The sequence below is a fragment of the Piliocolobus tephrosceles genome, chromosome 4, assembly GCF_002776525.5.
Source record: "Piliocolobus tephrosceles isolate RC106 chromosome 4, ASM277652v3, whole genome shotgun sequence".
Classification (NCBI taxonomy): Eukaryota; Metazoa; Chordata; class Mammalia; order Primates; family Cercopithecidae; genus Piliocolobus; species Piliocolobus tephrosceles.
In genome coordinates this window covers 83,484,104-83,496,908 of record NC_045437.1, presented here as the reverse complement: position 1 = coordinate 83,496,908, position 12,805 = coordinate 83,484,104, and positions in this window count along the sequence as shown.

Sequence of the window (12,805 nt, the reverse complement as noted above, 5' to 3'; positions counted from 1 at the left end):
AATATAATATAATATAATATAATATAATATAATATAATATAATATAAACTGTGTGTGCATATACATTTTTGTATTTGTCTATATCTCCGTCCTAGTCATTTGGCCTAAAATGGAGTGAATAAGTAAAATATCACTGCTAACAGATTTCCATTCCAAAGCTGCCAGCTCTATGATGAAAAATTCAGCTTACCACTGCCCAATCAGCTTCTCCACCTCAGTCTGGCAAACTAGTCACTTATTAAAAGTATATCTCTATAGAGTCTTTTTGATGGGAAGGTGAGACACTTGGGGAATATCATATTATAAATTGCACATTGAGGTCCTCTCTTCTTATGCTCATTTTAATACAAAGTTCATTTACTATGAATGTAAAAGTTAGATTTGTAATGGAAAAGAAGTGGTGTCATAGAAGGACAACATGATGCCCAAGATGAACACATATTACATCCTACCTCAGGGAGGTGCTGGCTTAGGTTGTCAATGAGTCTCATTGCGGCAAGTATATGTGTCTGCTTATGTATATCATCTTTAATAGTTGTTGAATGACTTACTCTATTTTTTAATAAAAACTATAAATTATATATAGTACAGAAAAGTGTTTAGCTTCTACACATTGTTAGCTATTATCTTAGTTATTAAATATTGGTATCATACTCTGATATTGTTCATCTTAAAAGAAACTTTTAAGTTATTTTAGTATAATTATCAATTATCTTGGAGTGTGAGTCCTAGGAAAAACAATTCTTCTATCAACCTTTTAAAATCTCCATGGAATTTTATGCAATATTTATTTAACACCATTGCTATGTCAAACAATTAGTTAACACCATTGGCTTTTTGAAATATGGTAGTTGTCATCTGTCTGATGCCAAGTGTTCTACTTCTGGTGGCTTAATAAGTAAGCCAGATTTGATGTTGTGAACTCTAATTGTCTCAGGGTGCTTTGTTGTTTGATTTTGTTTTAAATGTCAATGGTAGACAAATTTTCTCTCACTCATAACTTGACGTATTCTGTATCCATCTCAACTTGCCTGGTCTCTGTTACCTGGGACAGAACCCCAAATCAAAGGTTTTAGATTATGAGTTTGCGTCCTTTGTAGGGACATGGATGCAGCTGGAAACCATCCTTAGCAAACTATCACAAGAAGAGAAAACCAAACACCGCATGTTCTCACTCATAGGTGGGAACTGAACAATGAGCTCACTTGGACTCGGGAAGGGGAACATCACACAATGGGGCCTATCATGGGGAGGGGGGAGGGGGGAGGGATTGCATTGGGGAGTTATACCTGATATAAATGATGAATTGATGGGTAAAATAAAATAAAATAAAATAAATTGCTTTGGGCAGTAAAAAAAATAAAAAATAAAAAAAATAAAAAGTCATTAGGCTTATTACAGAGGTTGGTTACAATCTTAACCTGTCAAGATCTAAACAGCCTGCCCTTAGTCTCCAATTTTATGGTCTTATGAGAATGTTTCCATGACTAAATTCCTATTTCTGTTTATCTGCCTGATTTCCTGTCCCATTCATTCCAGTATGGACTATTTCCATAAATATATACATATATATGGAAATATATATTTCAAGTATTTCATGATTTTAGGACCTCTGCTAAAAAGCTGGACCATAAGGAAATAGTCACATCATGAAACACACTGTCTTCCATTATCTCACCAGCTCCAAACCCCTGGCCTCTTATTTTCTCTCAGCACTTTGCTGTTTGTTCAGAATAACTCACATCTTTTTTTTTTTTTTTTTACATTTTCTCAATAACTTTTTTTTTCCTCCTAAATTCAGCCCCTAGGTCCTTGCCTTTCTTTCCAAAATAAGAACACTCCCTAAAGGTAAATCTGGAAAGTGTAATTTCCTCCGTGATTAAGATTATTCATCGCCCTATCGATTGCTAAGGTTATTTTCTCTGCTGTCGTATCTCACGAAAAACTTCGATAAAACTGACCAAACACCTGTAACATATCCTGAATCTAGCCACTTTTCTCCCCTTCTCCTGTGACTATGTGTCCCAGTCACCACTGTTTCCCACCTGGATTATTCCCATAGCATTCTAAATGATCTCCCACTTCCACCCCTGATCCCCTACAGGATACTCCCAACCCTACAGCCAGAAAATCCTTTTAAAACATATGTCACTTCTCAGCTTAAAACCATAAAACTTACAATGGCTTTATATTTGACAAAGTGAAAGCCGAGTTCCTTCCAGTGGCCTAAAGGATCTTCTCTCTCTCTGGCTTTCGGCTACTCCCCTAACTCCTCCTTGAGACACTCCTACCTCATGATACTTCACTTCTGGTGATTATCTTTGCTTCGTCTGCTAGCTCAGAATAATTTTTCCCCTGGTATAAGGTTGTCTGGCTCCTTCACTGATACCAAATCTTTCCTTAGTGAGGCTTCCATGGTCATTTTACTTAAAATTCCTCACTCAAGACACATCACTAATCTTCCTTTTTTGTTTTGTTTCTCTAGCACTTTTGACCTATTAATTGACTCTATTATTGCCTATCTTTCCCCTTCATCCATGCTCAGAATATAAGCTAAATGAGAACAGGCATTTTGTGAAAATTGGTATATTCTCAGAACCTAAAATGGTTCTTGGTACACAATAGTTGGCAAATAAATATTAGATAGCAAAAGCAATGAATAAATTAGTGAGATTATTTCATATTCATGCTGAGATCTACCTTTAGCTCAGTACATTAATCAATGTTGTTTAAAATTTGATTAGGTACATAACTATTTATTCATTCAACTACTCTAGGGACACATTGATAAATAGCATTTAACATGTGGGAATACAAACAAATAAGTGTACATTTTAAATGATAAATGCTTTGAAGGGAAGAAACAGAGTACAGTGATGGAGGATAGCTAGGAGGTTCCAACTTAAATGTTTGACCTGTCTAAAGTGGTGTCAAACCAAAATATGCAGAATGTGGTGTTTGCCACATGAGGCACAGGGGTAAAAGCTTCCCAGAAGCAGGTTACAGCACATGCAAGTATCCTGCAGCAGGAAAGAGCATTTGAGGGACTGAAAGGAATCCATGTAAATGGAGTCCAGTGAGGGAAAGGGTTTCATGAGAGGAAAGTGAATAGTGAGGTGGGGCTGCGATTATACTGGGCCTTGTAGACCATGAATAGGAAGGGGTTTAGTGTACATTCTCAGTGCACTGGAAGTCATTGAAAGGGAGCAACACAATCATCTAATTTTTTTTTTAATGGTCATTTTGGCTTCTGAGTAGAGAATAGATTTGAGGGAATAAGAGTGTCTTAGGTTCTATGAACAACAGCTCAAGAAAGATGAGAAGATACAGGTTTTTAAAATACATAATCATCAAATAAAAAGGTATGGCATAAAGCAAAATTTGGAATATAAACAGAAAAAGTGAATCATATTTCCTCTTTTTTCCCTCTCTGCTCTCTACTTTCCTACATTTCCAAATAGTTAGTGTTAGAATATCTTAATATTAGTTAGGGGAAGAAAATCACATGCATGAACATACTTATAAACATGAAGAGAACAAAGGAAAAGAAAAATTCAAAGTGAAATGTGAACTCTGCTCAGTGGATTTATAAAGTAACTCATTTACAACTGAATTTTATTTTTTAAATACCAAATTGCCACTGACATCAAATTTAAGCCATATTTGTTTTGTAGGCTATCCCAAGTTAAAGTATAGATATGAATAATACAATATTTTGGTTTTTGTAGTTTTCCATTATTAAAGAAAAAATCCAAACAAATACCATACCACCATGGCAGTATATAACAGAAACACAATAGTGGTTAAAATATTGATCTTTGATTACAGAGCTGAAGATTAATAAGTTATCAAAATTTAAAGGGAGGATTAAAGGCCAAGGAAATTTAACATGCTTCTTCCATCTATCAGTGTCTATTGTGAAAAATTCAAGTTATCTATTTTGTTTTTTTTATCTTCAATGGGATAAAGATCCTTTGTCTACAATATTGGTGATTGTTTCTTTGAAAATCTATGCTTGTGGGAAATTTCAGAATTAAATGTAGAATGAGGTTTAAGTTTGATTAGTCCCTTGTAACTGAACACAGCAGGAAGAGACCAGCAGAGTATAGGGTGGAATTAACATTCACACAATATATAAGGTTGCCTACTGATAAATTGTGTGTCTGAGCCTTCTGCTTTCTTGGAAACTATTTTCAAGGTTGGTATAAGGCTGTGGAATGTTTTGTGAAATCACTAATGGTTTTCTAGACCTATATTGAGTATTTTAAAATGTCTACATGTGTATTTTGTGGTTGGTAAAAATGATTAATAATAGTTTGCTTTTAAATAAAATGTCAAATTATATCATCTTCACAAAAGTAGTCATATTTTCCACCAAATTTTCTCAGTTCTCCTAAGCCCTTCTACAAACAAGGAGGCTTTTATGTAATATCTTGGCCTGCTCAGTCGACAGAATGCTATGAAAATAACTGTTACTAAAGATTTTAAACAAATAATGAAGGTTGAATTAAATGCCCTCCAGCTTACATTTCCTTCTCTGACCCTAAGGCAAAAGGACACTCACAATATCTTTTTCTTTTTATTTGTAGTAAGGTGGGCCCATATGATTTTAAGATAAATTTACACCAGTTTCAAATCATTCATTGCCACTAAAGGCAATCTAACTGGCAACGATTCCTTGATGCGGATATTGGTTTTGGTTGCTGACTCCTTCAAAAACAACATCTTTTCTCATGTGGAAATAATGCCTGGGAAAGAACTAGAATGTCCATGTGACCAATGAGGTCATATCAGTCTTGAGTGGGTTTGGCTGCCTTGTCTGTTAATCTCCTGGTGCCAAGTGAAACACAACCCACGGAAAAATTATGTGCACCATTTATTACCATGTACATCCTTGTAATGAACTGAAGGGGGCAATATTGACTAAGAAAATTCAGCAGGGCAGCACTTAAGGAAATAAACTTGGGAACACTGTAACATTATTTAAGATAAAAATCATTTTTGTTTGCCAGCTGCTACGACCATTACACACATATACACATACACAATGCACACTAAAGATTACTGAAGGGCTCAAAGTTTCAAGTATCATGGCTTGTATTATGAATTATATTCATAGATTATAGTAACAGCCAAGTTTGTTTTTGTCTGTAAAGTATACTTTAAAAGGTATATTTTAATAGGTTTGGCACAAGTTTAGCTAACTGTATTTGTCTTTCTATCTAACTCACTCTGTGTGAAGTCCCTCACATAATAGATTTTGGTTGTTTCACACCAAACATAATTTTTCTTTCAATTAGCTTAATGGAGATAGACAAGAGTAGATAAATCAGGCCGGAGGTGCCTCTCCTTCCAAGAGCACTTTTCCTATTCGATTTCCTCTAGCCTTTATTGAGAAAAGCAGGTATACTTGTAATAAAATATTTAAACTTGTGCTACAGGCCAGGCAAGGCGGCTCACACCTATAATTTCAGCACTTTGGGAGGCCAAGGCGAGAGGATCACTTGAACTGAGGAATTTGAGATCAGCCTGGGAAACATAGGGAGACCTTGTCTCTTAAAAAAAAAAGGAAAAAAAATAGCTGGGTGTAGTAGCATATGCTTGTGGTCCCAGCTTCTCAGGAGGCTGAGGTAGGAGGATTGCTTGAACTTGAGAGGTAGAGGCTTCAATAAGCAGTGATTGCACACCAGCCTGGGTGACAGAGCGAGACCCTCATCTTAAAAATAAAATAAACTTGTGCCACAAGTTGTCACAAGTTTATATTTAAATGATGACAAATATATCGAAAATAGTTTTTCACTTAAGAATATTTGTATGTAAATAAATGTGTGTAAATTTCTGCATGTAATATGACTTCTAATAAAATAGAATGACAGCATCTTTACAACTTAGATTTTTATTGAAAAAAAAAAACAACCGTATTATATAAACATACACCTGCTCATTTTATAAGAGTAGTCAGACCACTCTAATTTTCCTGTTGCAGAAAGTGTGTTATTCTTGACCATTCCCCTTTCCCTAGATAACTTTATTTGCAACAAAAATCTCTAGTCTCTCACTTCTACTGCTGAACTGTTCATATTATTCCCCATTCTAAAACAAAACTCTTGGGAGGATTACGGTTAGTAGTATACCTGGATGAGGTATTTTTTGAAGAACAGATAATTTAGGGAGGTGAATTTTATTGTTTTGAGTGGGAAGTAGAGATCCTCAATACTTGTATTTTATATACACATAAAATTCTACATAAATACAATTCTACATAAATGAAGTAATATAAATGCAAACTAATATTAATACAAGACAAATGAGATGTTTGTAGATAACTCTCTCCATAGCTTAATTTCTCTATCCCTAAAATGAGGTTGGACTAAATTATCCAAGGAAGGAATACAGAAAATCAACACAATCACTTTAGAGACCTGGAATTGACACCAGAAGTAAGGACTTGATTATCCAAGGTCAAACTGCTCAAGAGAGCCAGAGTCAGGCCTAGAACTCAGGTTTCCAAAAGCCTCGTCCATGCTTCCTCCACCAGAAAAATACCGTATTGTTGCTAGAATGAATGCTGTATCCTGATACTTGCTGCTATCAGTCAAGCCCAGTGCTCAAGTGTCACACTGATGACAAGCTACATACGGAGATATTTAGTGAGCCAGACTAGGCATCAAAGTTTCCAAGCACACGTGTAATGAAATGTCCTCCACCAGTCAAGGAGGAATGAAAAAACAGCAAAACAAGGAAGGTAGGGAAGCAACGATACATAAGAGAAAGACGGTTCCATGAAGGACAAGGGACAGGCATAAATGTGGAGAAGATGGTATGGGGAGCTGGATCTGTGCATGCTTGAGAAAAGCAAAACAAAAAAGCAAGCAATTTTCTGGGTTGCCGGTAACTCCACTCTCCTTCTGCCTTCCCTCATTGGGTAGGCTATTCTGAGAACCTATGATTTCCTTTCTCCCTTTGTTTTCTCTCTCTGTTCTCTTTCAGCCAAACATCTGTGTATTTGTATTGTTTAGTTTAATTATGAGATATCAAAAATGTGCACCTACTAATTTCACTTTATTTTTTTCTTAATTAGAAAACAGTATAAGAATTGGCATAGTCCTGAGTTGGGCCTGGATTGAACATTTTTAATTATTTTATTGTACAGCAAAATAATTTACCTTAAAATTAAGGGCGCCTACAACTACAAATTTAAAGGATTACGCAATGTTCCTGAGACACTTTTTAGCAATTATTTATAAAACAGCATAGCATATGAAGCATCAACTCACCACCTAAGGGGTTCCAAGTCTAAGACATACCCCTTCTTCTCAGTACCTTTTTCCAATAAATCATTAATCATGAAGATCTTATTCTGCCCGTAGGACACACTGTTTTAGTCAATTCAATGCTCTTATGTTTAAAGTCCTAAGAAGAACCAACTTGGTTGAATAAAGTAGCAAAGATCAAGGTCACAAGATTTCTTAGGATGATTTATATGTCTTCTGTCATCAACTATGTTGATTTCAAAGACATCGGTAAAGTACCAATCCTGGATTCAATTCAAAACTATGGATATGTGTTGCTTTAGGTTCGGGGGCAATCTTTTTTATCTTACAAAAAAAGAAGACTGTCTAGGACAGTATACAGTGTTGTAAAGAACTGATGTCCTTTTCCAAATATGATACTACCATTTGCATTCATATACGGTTAGAATGCATTTATATATGATTTGCAGATCATTCCCACTATGCACACTATGCATTAGTGGAGTCAGTTCTCTTGTTTACTGCTTCCATTGATTTTTACAACTCTAACTCTGAAATGGCATTACAATTGAAGCTTTCCCCAGCCTCCTCTTTTCTTTACACATTCTTTGCTCTTTCCACTGCTCTGGTTGTCCATGCATCTCTAATTAGACTACCTATTATAATTATAATGAACAGATTTTCAGTTTTTTCCCCTATTCATATCCATGATTATTAAATTCTCCGTTACTCCTCCTTACCAGAAAAGCTACTGTTTGTCAAACGCCCAAAAGAGATATCACTGTTATGAAGTCATTACTGATTTCTAAAATGATCAGAAAGAATTTTCTTGATTTAGCATTTTGTGTCTATTTAAATGAGGTTAATGAATTGAAGAAGCTCTCCTACAACAGAGCATCTCAGGTTAAAATGACCATCTATGAGTGTTTGGATTCATAACACCTACAAATACATCAAAACACAATGCAGGCAGAAGAGCACTTTGCTCTGACTACAAGAGTGTTGAATCATTACAAATTACAATTATAGTACATGCATTCATGTGGGAATTTTTATCACTCCCTGACAAATAATTGTTCTCAACAATATTATAAAGTTCATAAGCAATTAAAGTACATCTTTTTCTTTTCATAGAATTTTCTGTATTCATTTGTCTTGTATCTGTCTCTATGCATTTGTGTGAAACATCTTTAAGATTAACAGCAACTATGAAAATCTAGGGAGAGAGGATGATCTGAAAAAAGAACCAATGAATTTTAAATGAAGTTCATATTGGAAGGCCTTTAAAAAAAAAAAAAAGAATTAATGTCTTTACTGTAATCCGACTATAGTGGGCTAGCTGCTTAAAACTAAGTTTTGAATTATTAATGCTGAAAAACATTTCTACAAATGTGCCTGATAGGAATTTGTAGAAACAAACATGATAGTCTTTAGTGAAAATGTATAAATGTCTTTCTTGGTTGTTTATAACCAACCAACATATTTAAAATAGTAAAATATATAAATGTCTTGGCCCTGTGGATGTCTTTGAAAAATAGGTACTTATGAGAGTGTACATAAAGAAAAAAAAATAAGACAAAACTAAGCACTGTCAATTAAAAGACCTGTAGTGTGACATGTTTTGAATGCAAGCTGATGAGTGAAGGCTATGGTGCCCAGCTGAAAAGCAGGTGTCCCTGAGAAGCCAAGAATCCTGGAGAGTATCTGAGAACTACCAAGGATACCAGTCCCACCACACAAACGGTAGACAAAGTGCCAGAAAACTAGCTTAAAAGCAGCTTATGGATGGGAGGCAGTGACAATCTCTCAAGCTGTTCTGCTGCCGTCCAGGAGTGCCTCATATGTAAATCCTAATAAACTCATCTACTTGCCAAACTGGACTTGTCTGAGTCATTCTTTGGTCTCTTGACTCCCTCCTAGTTTAGGGGAAGTTTTCTGTCTTAATACGATTCCGGCTTTTTCTCATTATATACCTGTAGTCAGTTCATGGTAATTGGTACAAGAACATATTCTGCATTTATGACATTTCTATACATATTTGACTTTTTGAATTATGTCAGATTTGTTGGAGAAATCTAACAATATCCAGGACCAAGCTTATGAACTGCTCAAACGTTCACATGGACTCAAGATTCTGGGTGAGTCTGTAGACCATTCCTCTTGGCAATAGTCTGAAAGACAGAGACCCTGACATTTCCTTTCCCTATGCAGTCTTCAGTCCCAAGCTGGCTCTGAGACAGCCTGTTCTCAAGGAACATATGGCTTCATGTTAAGTATTATCCTGTTTCAACTCTGTCTTCCCATCTACCTGTATCAGATCACATATGAACAACAACAACAAAATAATAATACGCTATTCAATATGGGAATAAAATCAACTCATTGAAAGCTTAAAGACTATTCATATGAAAACAAGCTTTGTAAGAGCATCAGAAAATATGAAGTGTAAAGTCTTGCCACTAAACAATTTATGTATTTTTTTCATTTAATATAAACTTCTTATTAAGAGAAAACATTTTCTGGACTCAACCATATTGACAATAATAAACTATGGAAGAAAATGATCTTCTTACTCTGCTAACATGCGAGTTTAATTTTCCTGGAAAAATATTACATATTATTTAAATTTTAAATTTTTATAAGAACATAGTAAATATATATATTTATGGGGTACCTGAGATATTTTGATACAGGCATACAGTGTATAGTAATCACATCTGGGTAAATTGGGTATTCATCACCTCAAACATTTATCATTTCTTTGGGTTACAAACATTCCAATTATACTCCTTTAGTTATTTTAAGATGTACAACAATTTATTGTTGACTATAGTCACCCTGTTATGAGATACTAGATCTTATTCATTCTATGTTTTTGTACCCATAAATCACCTGCCTCCACCAACGACACTTCCCAGCCTCTCGTAACTATTATTCTACTCCCTGTCTCCATAAGTTCAAATGTTTTAATTTTTAGCTCCCACAACTGAGAATATGCAAAGTGTGTCTTTCTCTGCCTGACTTACGTCACTTAACATAATGTCCTCAAGCTCCATTCATGTTGTTGCAGATGACAGAATCTCATTCTTTCCTATGTCTGAATAGTACTCCATTGTGTACATGTACCACATTTTCTTTATTCATCTGTTACCTGGATACAAGTTGCTTTCAAATCTTCCCTTTTGCAAATAGTGCTGCAATAAACAGGAGAGAGCAGATATCTCTTGAATACACTGATTTCCTTTGTTTTGATTATACCTAGCAGTGGGATTGCTGGATCACGTGGTAGTTCTATTTTTAGGTTTTTGAGGAACTTCTATACTGCTCTTCACAGTGACTGAAGAACATTTACATTCCCACCAACAGTGTATGAGGGTTCCCTTTTCCCCACATCCTTGCCAGCATTTGTTATTGCCCATTTTTGAATAAAAGCCATTTTAACTGAGGAGAGATGATATATCATTGTAGTTTCGATTTGCAATTTTCTGATGCATTTTTTCATATGCCTGTTTGCCATTTGTGTGCCTTTTGAGAAATGTCTGTTTAGATCTTTTGCCCATTTGTAAAATGGATATTGAGTTGTTTGAGCTCCTTATATATTCTGGTGATCAATCCCTTGTCAGATGATAGTTTGGAAATATATTCTCCCACTCTGTGGGTTGTCTCTTCACTTTGTTGACTGTTTACTGCACAGAAGCTTTTTAACCTAATGGGATTCTATTTGTCCATTTTTGCTTTGGTTGCCAATGCTTGTGTAACAGTAAGAAATCTTTGCCCAGGCCGATGTCCTGAGAGTTTCTCCAAAGTCTTTTTTTTTTTTTTTTTTTTTTTTTTAGTGGTTTCAGAGTTTCAAGTCCTAGATTTAAGTCTTTAATCTATTTTAATTCGATTTTTATATTTGGCAAGAGAGAGGGGTCTTGTTTCATTCTTCTGCATATGGATATCCAGTTTTCCCAGCACCATTTGCTGAAGAGATTGTCTCTTCCCAATGTACGTTCGTGGCACCTTTGTTGAAAATAAGTCACTATAGATATGTGGATTCCTTTCTGGATTTGAAATTACATTCTATGTGATGCTACCCTCTTCCCTGGCAATAAAACAAATGAAGTTGCCTTTGTATAAATTCCATGGTGACTTACAAATATTTTCATAGACATCTGCTCCTTTAGGAAGAAAGTAGCCACATTTACTCATTTCTGATGAAACAAAAGTAGTTCTCTGACCTGTTGGTAAGTAGTCACACAACAGACAGTACTGACAGTTTGAGAAAGGAAGCAAGAATAAGATTTCACTTACATAGCGGGACTCATAGGAAATTAGGAAAAAGAACAGGTCTAGGAAAAGCTCTCATTTTGACAACAGTTGCCATTTGTCTTTTGCCTCTTAATCCTTACAATTACAAATATTTATTTGCTTTAAGTTACCCATTAGGTAGGAAGACAGAACAAAAACAACAACAAAATGCAACAAGTTCTTTCCTATTAGGTAGTTTTAAGCTAATATATTATCCTGCGGGCTGGAAATGCAAAAAGCATCTTATGGAATCACATCATAAATGACCCATGTAGGACAGTATATTTTTCATTAGCAAGGTAAAGAGGCATAGAGCCAAATAAATCAAAATGAACAAGGCAATTACTGTTCCTCCCATAATGTCACCTTAAAATGGAAGCAATAAAGGAAATATAGTGTAAAGAAAATTTTTTACTGGGGAACACATTTTTATATTTAGAAAGAAAAACTTCTTTATGTCTCTGAAAAATAGTGAACCAATTATTTTATGTGAAAAGTACATTTTAAAAGAATACAAAGTTAGATTTATAAAACAGGTCCGGGAAATGCTAATTATTTACTCAAAATAATAGGAATGTAAGAAAAATTTAGACTTCAAAAAATAACTTCTAAGTGAATGCCAATGATCAGCAGGAATTAACATTTAGATAGCAACACTGTCCTTGATGTCTTTTAGATTTGTAATGCTATAGATTTTGTAGAAATATAATGACCATTATTATAGTGAATTCTCAGTATACATATTAGTGAAAATTGACAATAACATCTTCATAAGCAGTGAGATTCCCAGAGTTCAAATGTCTCTTAAGTTTGAATAGGTAATATCACCTATAGTTAGTGGTTGTTGCTGATAAATTGATTTTTGTAATGCTGTAAAGTAAGTAGGTATGAGACAATTACCTGTCCCTCCATACAATGTTTTTCTAAATTTCATACTCAATAATGAGGTCTTAAGGGGAAGCTTTTTTTTTTTTTTTTTTTTTAAATATATTTAGGGGAAAATGGTCAAGTGTGAAAGCTGTTATGAATAACAGCAATCAATGTTGTCTCTTACAATTTATATTACTTCTACTTAAGGAATAACATACACTTATTTAGGACTAGGCTCAACAGGAACTTTTTTCTTTTCTATACAAGAATAGAATGTGTAGTAGTGAAAAACTGAGCAACCGTATGGGAATGTGATGTGGCAAATAGGAAGATATTTGATCTTTAAGGATTTTAGATGCAGAGCTGACAAGAGCATACCAGATGGCATC